This window comes from Sarcophilus harrisii, chromosome 3, assembly GCF_902635505.1.
Source record: "Sarcophilus harrisii chromosome 3, mSarHar1.11, whole genome shotgun sequence".
NCBI classification, from domain to species: Eukaryota; Metazoa; Chordata; class Mammalia; order Dasyuromorphia; family Dasyuridae; genus Sarcophilus; species Sarcophilus harrisii.
The window spans coordinates 591,960,963-591,969,991 of record NC_045428.1 but is presented as its reverse complement, the minus strand read 5'-3'; the positions used below and the strand labels follow the sequence as shown (position 1 = coordinate 591,969,991).

The window sequence follows — 9,029 nt, the reverse complement described above, 5'->3', positions numbered from 1 at the left end:
ATGAGATAAAAATTCAAATTGCAGGATGAATAACTTATATTAGGGTTGAATAACTTACATAAGAAGGCATTAAGAATAGCTTTGTTGAGGTCTAGACTTGGGGTACCTAAAAGAAATTAGGGTTTAGTTGAGGTCTAGTGGCAGGTTTGGGGTACAGGAAGTCAAGCAAAGCTCCCCTGCCCCCTGGATTCGGCACAAGGATACAGCAATAAATGAGGTCTAGTAGTCGAGGGAGTTCTCAATAAAGGCATTTATTGGCCTGAGAGCTAGATTGGTAAAAGAGGTTTATTATTGGGTTTGCTAAAAGAGGTTTATTATTGGGTTTGGAAGTAAGGAGATAGGCGAATGTAGAGATAAGGAAGGCACCGGTCAGAGGGTCCAGTGGACAGAGGGTCTTCACATGGCTAGCATGTTTGGAATCTCTACAAAGAGGAGGGGGTCCCAGCGTCTCCCTTTTATAATGGGAGATTTAGCTTGAGGGGCTTTTGGGTGTAGCCCCAAAGTTGGCTCAGATCCGGGTGGGGCTGGGACAGGTCCGGATCTTCTATTGGAATTCAAAAGGACCAGGATTTGTGAGTCAAAGGGTAATTACATTAACTAGAGGGGTTTGGGAATCAAAGATAGGAATCTTTCCTACATCAGCTTCCTAAGTAAAATTATTCTTTGAGGATCCTGAAATAAGTTGCTGGAAAAAACTCAGTTTCACAGAAAGGGTCACCAGAAAGTAGTGAGGGACCATAATGGAACTAAAACCTTCTAATTGCACAATAGAAATATATATAGAAAATAGATGAACATTTGTTAGAAGTCATTCTTTTTATTTTTAAATTTTAATAGTATTTTATTTTTCCAATTTAATTTAATTTAATTATTTAATTAATTCCACGCAAGGAATCTCAAAGGTTGCAAGATGTCAGAGTTTCTGCCATTTTCAAGTATGGTACATGCTGGGTATGATAATAGTGTTGTATTGTAGGAATCTACAATTGTGTTATCAGGTTACAGATCCGTCAGACTTTGAACTAAACTGCTGGGGCTGCTAGGTGGCACAGTGGATAGAGCCCTGAAGTCAGGAGGTCCCGAGTTAAAATTTGACCTCAGACACTTACCACTTCCTAGCTGTGTGACCCTGGGCAAGTCACTTAATGCCAATTGACTTGCAAAAAGGAAAAACAAAAAATGCACACATGAAAAATGAATTAGAAGGCCCACATATTCATTTCTGTGGAGCTCTAAGAGTGACAAAGGTCTTTCCCAAGCAATAGTGATTGCAGATGTTAGCTGTATTTTACAGATGAATACACTGAGGTTCAGAGAGGTTTGCTCTTAATCACTAAAGTGAGTGAACTCAAATCCAGGTCTTCTGACTTTTGATCCAGTGGTCTTACTCATTATGTGTATCACATAACATAGTGTGGTATAAATAGACATTGTACACTGAGGTGGTAATTTTACCTAGCAGCCTTACTACTTAGAGGATTTCTCCTTTTTCTGAAAGTTCTTTGGGTACAGTATATTTTATTGCTTTCCTTCTGAATCCTTGCTTATTTAGCCATGTTAAAGATTTGTAGGTGAGCTGCTGGTCATTTTTATTTCCATCTCACCTTCCCACCCCCTTTTATTACGAGAGGATTCTTCTGGCCTTTGTATTGATGTTTATAAATTCTAAATTCTTGTCTCAGCAATGTGTATTAATTAGCTCATTACTGACTCCTCTCAGTACTTTCTCCTTGACAGATTTTGTTGATGGATTGCTAAAATCCTCTGAATAAATCAATGGGTTACATTACTAATGTTCTCGGCAAAATGATAACAGAAAGAGAACTCGGTTTTCTGTGAATCCTGTGGTCATTACTGGTTTTATTCTGATTTCAACAGGCAGTAGTTAAAGGTTGTCATGGATTGAGGGAATTGAGTTGCTGAGGTTTAGACTGTAAGAACTCAACCTTAGGTTTCTATTTGCTTGAATTTGAATATAGTTTAAGTTCTAAGTATTAAATATCTCATTCAATAAGAATAGAAGGTAGGTAACTTATTGTAGGTCTGATTCCTTTCTAAGACTAAGATTCTTGTTCTTAGACTAATAAGACTAAGACTAATTCTACTTGTTTAACTATAATGGAATTCTGTTCTAGTGAATGAATTTGGTACAGTCAACTTTATTTACAGACATGAGGGAGGAGATTAGAGACCATTCCAAAAGAGGATCAGTTTAAGCAACTAGGAAGACTCAGGTTGGTTGGGAGAAAACTCACCCTGGACATGGTGGATGTTGAATTTGTGAATGATACAGAGTAGATGCTATCTGGAAAAGAGGCTGGGGTTATCACCGGGATGAAGAAAGGATGAATGTGGAGTTCAGTCTATCAGGAGTATATGATATGTACACAAATAACAGTACTTGTAAATAGAACCCAAGTACATATGAGAAGGACAGACAGTGTCATTCAAGATGTGAAGAAGGAAGTATTATTTTTGACAAAGTGAGTGGGGATGGCAGGCTTCACTGAGAGGGTTGTGATGTTTGAGCTTAGTTTGAGCTTGAAGGACAGGTAGGGTCTCAGTAGTCTACTGAGGAGAAGGGAAGATATTATGGTCAGGAAATTGAATCAATAAACAGAATATTTTAGGGTTACAGCAGGAAAAAAGCTACCCTTTTGGTGTATTCCCTCCAAAAGAGAAGACAGTCCTTAACCACAAAGTGTATACCTCCAAGAATTATAGAAATGACTCTGGTGAGTCTTAGCTATCATTTGGTTATAAATAGACTAAATTCCAAAAAGGAAAGTGACTGATCCAGGTTTACACAGCTGGTCAGGGCTCCTGGCTCCCAGTTCAGTGGTCTTCTAGTATCCTACTGCGCACACTACTACTCCATCCTGAAAACATTTTGAATTTCTTGAATGACTTCAATTTCTTAAATTTATAGGAAAGAAATCACCTATTATCTAGGTGACTAAAGAAATTAATCAATGAATTTAAGTCATTAAGAATTACAACAATAATCTTTCTGCCATGGGGTCTGACTACACTCTCAGAAAGCTTCATCAAGTCTAATTACTTTGGATTAACATACCTGTTATCACAAGGCCTTTTTGAACTTCTGAGAGAGCATTCCAAGTATGTTATAGACCAAAAACCTAGTACTAGTATTCAAGAGGACATGGCTCTTTTTCATGACATGGTGGAGTCTTAATTAGCTTAGGAATTAGGATATCTTCAAGAATAATCATTTACTTTTGAGCCTTTTTCCTGCTTTGATAGAAATATATTTATCATTGAAATAGAACCAAATTTGGCTCATGAAGAATCGATTTCTTGGGTAAAAACAAGGCCCAGCGTGGCCTAGAATGACTCATTGAAATTTTAATATTTATCAAAGTCAAAATATATCAAAGTAATATACCTTACAAAAATATATGTGATAAATTGTCAAGCCAAAGTAATGGAGTTGTTACTTGGAGCTAAATCCAAGTTAGAATAGTCTAGCTTAAAATTACTTGAATTTTTAGAAATATGCTGGTTGCTAATGAATATGTACATATAGAAAGATAAAATCATAAAACATTAGTAATAGGAAGGGGCCTTGGGAAAGAGAATGTCCAAACTGTCGGGGACTTTTGGTACAGAACAAATTTTCAGTATTAGAAAGCAGCTTAAAAATAAAAAGTGGAATGTTAAAGATGGATCAGATTATTAGAACAGAAAATATTTACGCATTACTCTTACTATTTGCAAAGTGCTTTGATCACAGTGCTGTTCTGAGAGGGAGGTAGCTTCCTGCACTGTGTTTTACGAAAGAGGAAATAGAGGCTCAGAGAGCTAATAGCTAGTAAATTTTAGAGATGGGATGGGAAGCCAAGAGCGTTAAAAGCAATTTTCTGCTCATTCCTTGTATCATACTGCTTTTATTATAGAACTTATTATATTATAGAAAAACTCTCCAAAAATGACTTAGTGCAAGCGTTCATTAAATGCTTAATATGAGCAAGGTGTTGGGAGAAGATAAAAAGAAAGGCAAGCTATTGTTCCAGCCCTCGTGCTGTTTATAACTTGTCAGAAGATTGTATATATTTCCTCTCCCTTTGAAGGGAATTGCAAATTTTCCCCAAATCTTTGGAAGAGAATAAATATTTATCACATGAGCAGAGAGTGAACAACCTGTACGAGACCCTTGGACTGGTCTATTTGCTGAGCATAGCTAGAAAGAAATGATCACTCTGGGTTAATTGGAACGGCCCTTTCAGATGGTTATCTTCATTAGATAGCAAGCTTCCTTTCCCTTTCTGATGAGGCTGACTCATGCTCTAGCGCCTTAATTTTATTTTTCCAATGCGGAGGACAAAAAGGGCCGCTCCCAGAGAAAGGAGCGGAGTCCTTAGGTGGGTGATGAGCAGTGGCCAGTTCCTTTTTGGCCACTCCTAGTAATCAGACATTGACCCAGTACTTCAGGCACACAAGCAGCTGTGGTGAGGAGTGTTGGTATCATTATTCTCCTGGAGGAAACAGGCTTTATTCCAGACTGATGTGCTCAGGGCCCCAGGAGGAATATCAGAGCCAGGGCTAGAGCCAAGGTCCCTTGATTGCCAGACCCCCTGTTCTTCATCCTATACCACACTGCCTCTTCTCTTGTGTGTCAGAGGACTGGAGTTTACATCCTGCCGGGCACTGACACTTTTTGACAGGACAACTGGGACATGATCCCTTCCTTCTTTAAATGGAGGTGCCAGTGCTGTCTGTGAAGTCATTAGAGCATTTGTAGTGCTGCCCTGGGTCAGAAACTGATAATTAAAAGTCTTGAGAGAATATCTACATACAGAGACAAATGTGTCATTATTTATTTACCTAGAACTTATTAAAGGGGGCATACAGGCACTCCCAGTTTATGTAGACTGCGGTCCTTTCACCCCTCAGGATATGATCTTGAGCTGCTGTGGCTGGAGTTGGACCATCCTCCACCCTTTCCAGCTTGGTAGGCTCTTGGACCTCATTGGCCAGGTCTTTGAAAACCAGGGTCAGGCAACAGGGGAAGAGCAAAAGGTGTGGGCATGTAGCAGGGATGGCAGGGCAAGTTTGAGTTTTAGAAAGTGAGCTGCCTTTGCCATCAGAGATCCTGGGCCCCTCTCCTGGCTCTGATTTGGGGGTACCTGAATTATGCTGAGGGAGTCTCTTCACCTGAGCTCAGCTGCAAGGGCCTTTTCCAGCTTTGAAATCATTTGTGGATAAGCCAAGGCCATGACCTTGCTTCCTGGTGCAAAGTGCCACTCGTGACGCTCTTGCTCTCCCAGGTCTCAGCGCAAGATCATCTGGCCACAAATTGTAAATGAATTGGGAAGAGTAAAGTGCTGATAAGAGCCTCAGAATCTTGGGGTTATTTCTTAGCTGATGATTGAGCTTGCTTTGGTGGCAGGACCTGCAGTGAGAAGAGCGCTGGGCTGGTGTTGGGGACACTTTGGGACAAAGTCTCAGCTCAGTCATTAATAAGCTGTGGCCTGGGGTGAGTCATTCATCTCTTGCCTTATTTTCCCCATTTGTTAAATTAATGGAGTTATTTACCCACTAGGGATTCTGTAGAGAGAATCTATTTCTGTGTTGAGAGAGAAATTTCATTTAAGGTGACCCCTTTCTGTCCTGTTCAGTTCTGAGAGTCTATGATAGATTTGCATGGTCTGTAAAATGGGGGTGAGAACAGTCCTACCACCCTGTGCCAGAGTTGGGGAATGGGACAGAGTAGATTGTATATGGGAAGGTTCTTGGAAAACTATATAATAAAGCATTTTACAAATATAATAATAGTACTTATTACTTTAAAGATATCCATGATCATTCACCAATTCAGATGCAACCCTGACTTGCAGAATTTAGCCCTATCAGTCTTTGTCCTTCCAAGAAAGATGTTCCATCAGCAGAGACAGTGCTCAGATCATCTCTGGCTTGGGTTCCATGTACCGAAATGGGGTAGCATGAGAGGAGGATTGTAGGGAAGGCTGACCAGTCACACTCTGGCTCTTTGAGATTTCTAAAGTTGTCAAGTAGAGAGTTTCACTGTCCCCATTTTGTTGATGAGGCACCAAAAGGTTAGGCAGGGGAAGGGACTGTCATCTTTAGGTCAGTGAAGTGGCTGGCAGTAGGTAGATCTTAGTATTTCTGACCTTTGAGATTTAATTGCTCCAGTTATATTTGGAAGCTGGGTTATCTTAGTAAAGAGATCCTCCGAGTACAAATTCGGCACTCTTTTCTCCACTATGCCATAAGGGAGATTGTAATCTGAGAATGGGAGACCATGTTAATTGTAATGAGACAACAAATGCAGACACAAGGACCACAGGCCTCGAAGTCAGAAGATAGTGGGGTCTTGGACAAACCTAGTCGTGCCTTAGTTGTTCCTCACTTTTGCTTAATTTCCCGGATTGGACACATTTCACATCTGCCAGCCCTCCTAAATGATCCAGTCTTGTGAATTATTTGCACACCTCATTGTAAGCAAATTGAAGCAGTTAAGAGTCTTGCCAGAGGTCTCTCAGAACCCAGTGCTAAACTATATTTCTGAAGTTCATTTTGGGATTAGTTTTCTAAATGTGATACAGCAGAAAGAAGCAGTGGATTGGGAAATCCCCAAATACCATGGGGTTTAAGGACCATGCCTCAACACCAGATCACTGGCTCTTGTTGATTGGCCAGCCACTGGTTGGAGCCCCAGCCTCATTTGGTCATTGTTTGGGCTGCACGTTTCAGAGTAAATAGCAGTTATTTCCTGTTTGGCCAGAAACCCTGAGGTTCTTCCCCTCTCTGACTGATTTTAGTTTTTTTGACTATGAGGCTAACCCCACTTCTTACCTAGTCCTAATCACTGAATGGCATTTGAGACAAACCGATCTGGGAAATGCTTCAGTTCCAAAAGGCCAAGGACTCCCAGTGCACCCAGGGGCATCTCTGACTCTATGTTGCCACTGGACCCAGAGGAGGAGAGAGTGACCCCTCAAGGCCCTGTCTCCATCACACATGGCACAAACCTCCATCAGCTGTCCGGGGACATTGAAGACCAAGTGTTCAGGGCTGCAGAAATCCCCAATGGTGTAGGCCTGGACCTTCCCTCCTCTTCCCAAATCCAGAGGGTTTTAGAAGGGGGGTGTCTTTAATCAGGAATAGCATTTTACAAAAAAGGTGATCTCATTGAAAGGAACCACTGAGAAGATAGATCATGTTAAAGATAACGAGATGCTCTTAGAACATAGAATTATAAAATTCCTTAGAACACGGAACACAGATTGTGAGGGACGATAGGGCTTTCAGAGATTATCCCATCCATTCCTCCTGCTTCACAGATGGACCTGAGGTCAGGGACATGGCCAGGGTTACATGGCAGGGTAGAATAAGGTTTTATGAATGTACAGACAGAGCTGCTCTCTTTCACAATGCTATCAGTCAGTTACTCAGCAAATGTTTATTAATTCCCGGCTATGCACCAAGCACTGGGCTAAGTTCTGGGAATACGAAAAAGGCAGAAATGTGGTCCCTGTCCTCAAGGGAGACAACATGATGCCAGTTTATATCCAGGATATATACAGTGTGAATATGTCCCCAGTAGGGCTGAGGAGGGGAGGTGAAGCCAAGGAAGGATTTCAGTAGAAGGCTGGACTGAGCTGAGTCCTGAAGGCAAAGAGAGTGAGGGGAGAGCAGTGCAAATGTATGTTTGCGGACTCTGTTAGTAAGGCAGGGGAGCTGGACTGCAGAAAATCCACTGAGAACAATAAAGGGTAAGAAGAGAAAGAAAGGAAAGGGGTCAGATCATGAAAGACTTTCAGTGCCCCCCGGAGGATTTTATATTTGGTCCTGGAGGGTGTAGGGATCCATTTAATCTTCTTTCTAGATATACTCAGGAGGAGTATATGGTAGTGGCTGCTTTGTAGAGATTCAAGAATCTCCATTGCAACTGTGTCACTTTGAGCATAGATTGAGAATCCATTTGTTCTGTATGAGGGAAATTGGTCTCCATACTCCAAAAATGGGGAGAGGGAAGGATGAATTTAGGATGTACTCTGCCTCTGAAATGATTGTTTACAGATTTTAGTAGCTTGGGGACAAAGGCAGCGTTCCCTTTAATTATCAGATCTGATCAGTCATTTACAGTTTTATTAGCACAAAACCCAAAGGACTTGGGGAGTGACTTGATGTCCTGAACTACTTTCTCTTTTTAAGTAAAACTCCCATTTCTAATTGATCTTTGGAGCTGTTTACCTCTTTCTTTTGGACTTTAAAATGGAATTGATTTTGTTGTGTTAACATTCTGCAGGGGCTGGATGAGGAAAACTTCCTTATGTGCCTCCCTTCCTCCCTCTGCCAGAATCAAACAGCCAGCAGAAATGAAGGTGTCATTTGGGGTTTTCACAGGGCATTAGTTTTAGGGAGGATGTTTGCAGGGTCATAGGAGCTGCAGTTGGAAAAGGTCTTATAATTTTGTCTACTCAAAAGTCTTCCTGTTACAGATTAAGAAAAGAGGCCTAACAGGAAAATGACTTCTTTCAGTCATTGGTTTATCTAGCCATGTGCTTCAGTTCTATATCAGAGCCATGTCTATTGCTTCTGCATCTAAAAGTATTGATTGGGATTTCTCAAGTTCCATGGGGAAGTATGTTGAGTGGATTGAGAGCCATCTTGGAGTCTAGTAGACCTGGGGTCACTCCCAGGGCCCGGGGCAATAATAACAAGGCTTTTCAGGGGCCCGGGCAACCCTTGCAGAACAGCCACAATCTGCATTGGTACAGGACATTTCCTCCTGGGAATTCTCTGAATTAATTGAAATCACAGATTCAGAGGGAAAAAAAGGGAGGGAACAGCAATATTGGGTATAATAGATTGAGCCCTGGACTTGGGATTAGAAGACCTGAATTCATACTAGCTATTTACTAGCTTTATAACTTTTGGCAAGTCCTTAACTTTATTGGGCTACAGGGTCTTAATCCGGAAAAATGAGAATGATCAGTGTCTTCTCTACCTTGCAGGGCTGTTGTAAGGCTTAAATGAAATGA

General features: G+C 41.1%; 1 protein-coding gene across 1 annotated transcript in view; it reads left to right on the top strand.

Moving 5' to 3' along the window:
• The first annotated feature begins 1,179 nt into the window (after positions 1 to 1,179).
• The window catches only part of ARHGAP35 (Rho GTPase activating protein 35), a 123,555-nt gene continuing 115,705 nt past the window's right edge, over positions 1,180 to 9,029 (top strand). The window contains 1 exon segment of the mRNA XM_031963823.1: positions 1,180 to 5,497. The gene's annotated coding sequence lies outside the window, so the exon portion shown is untranslated.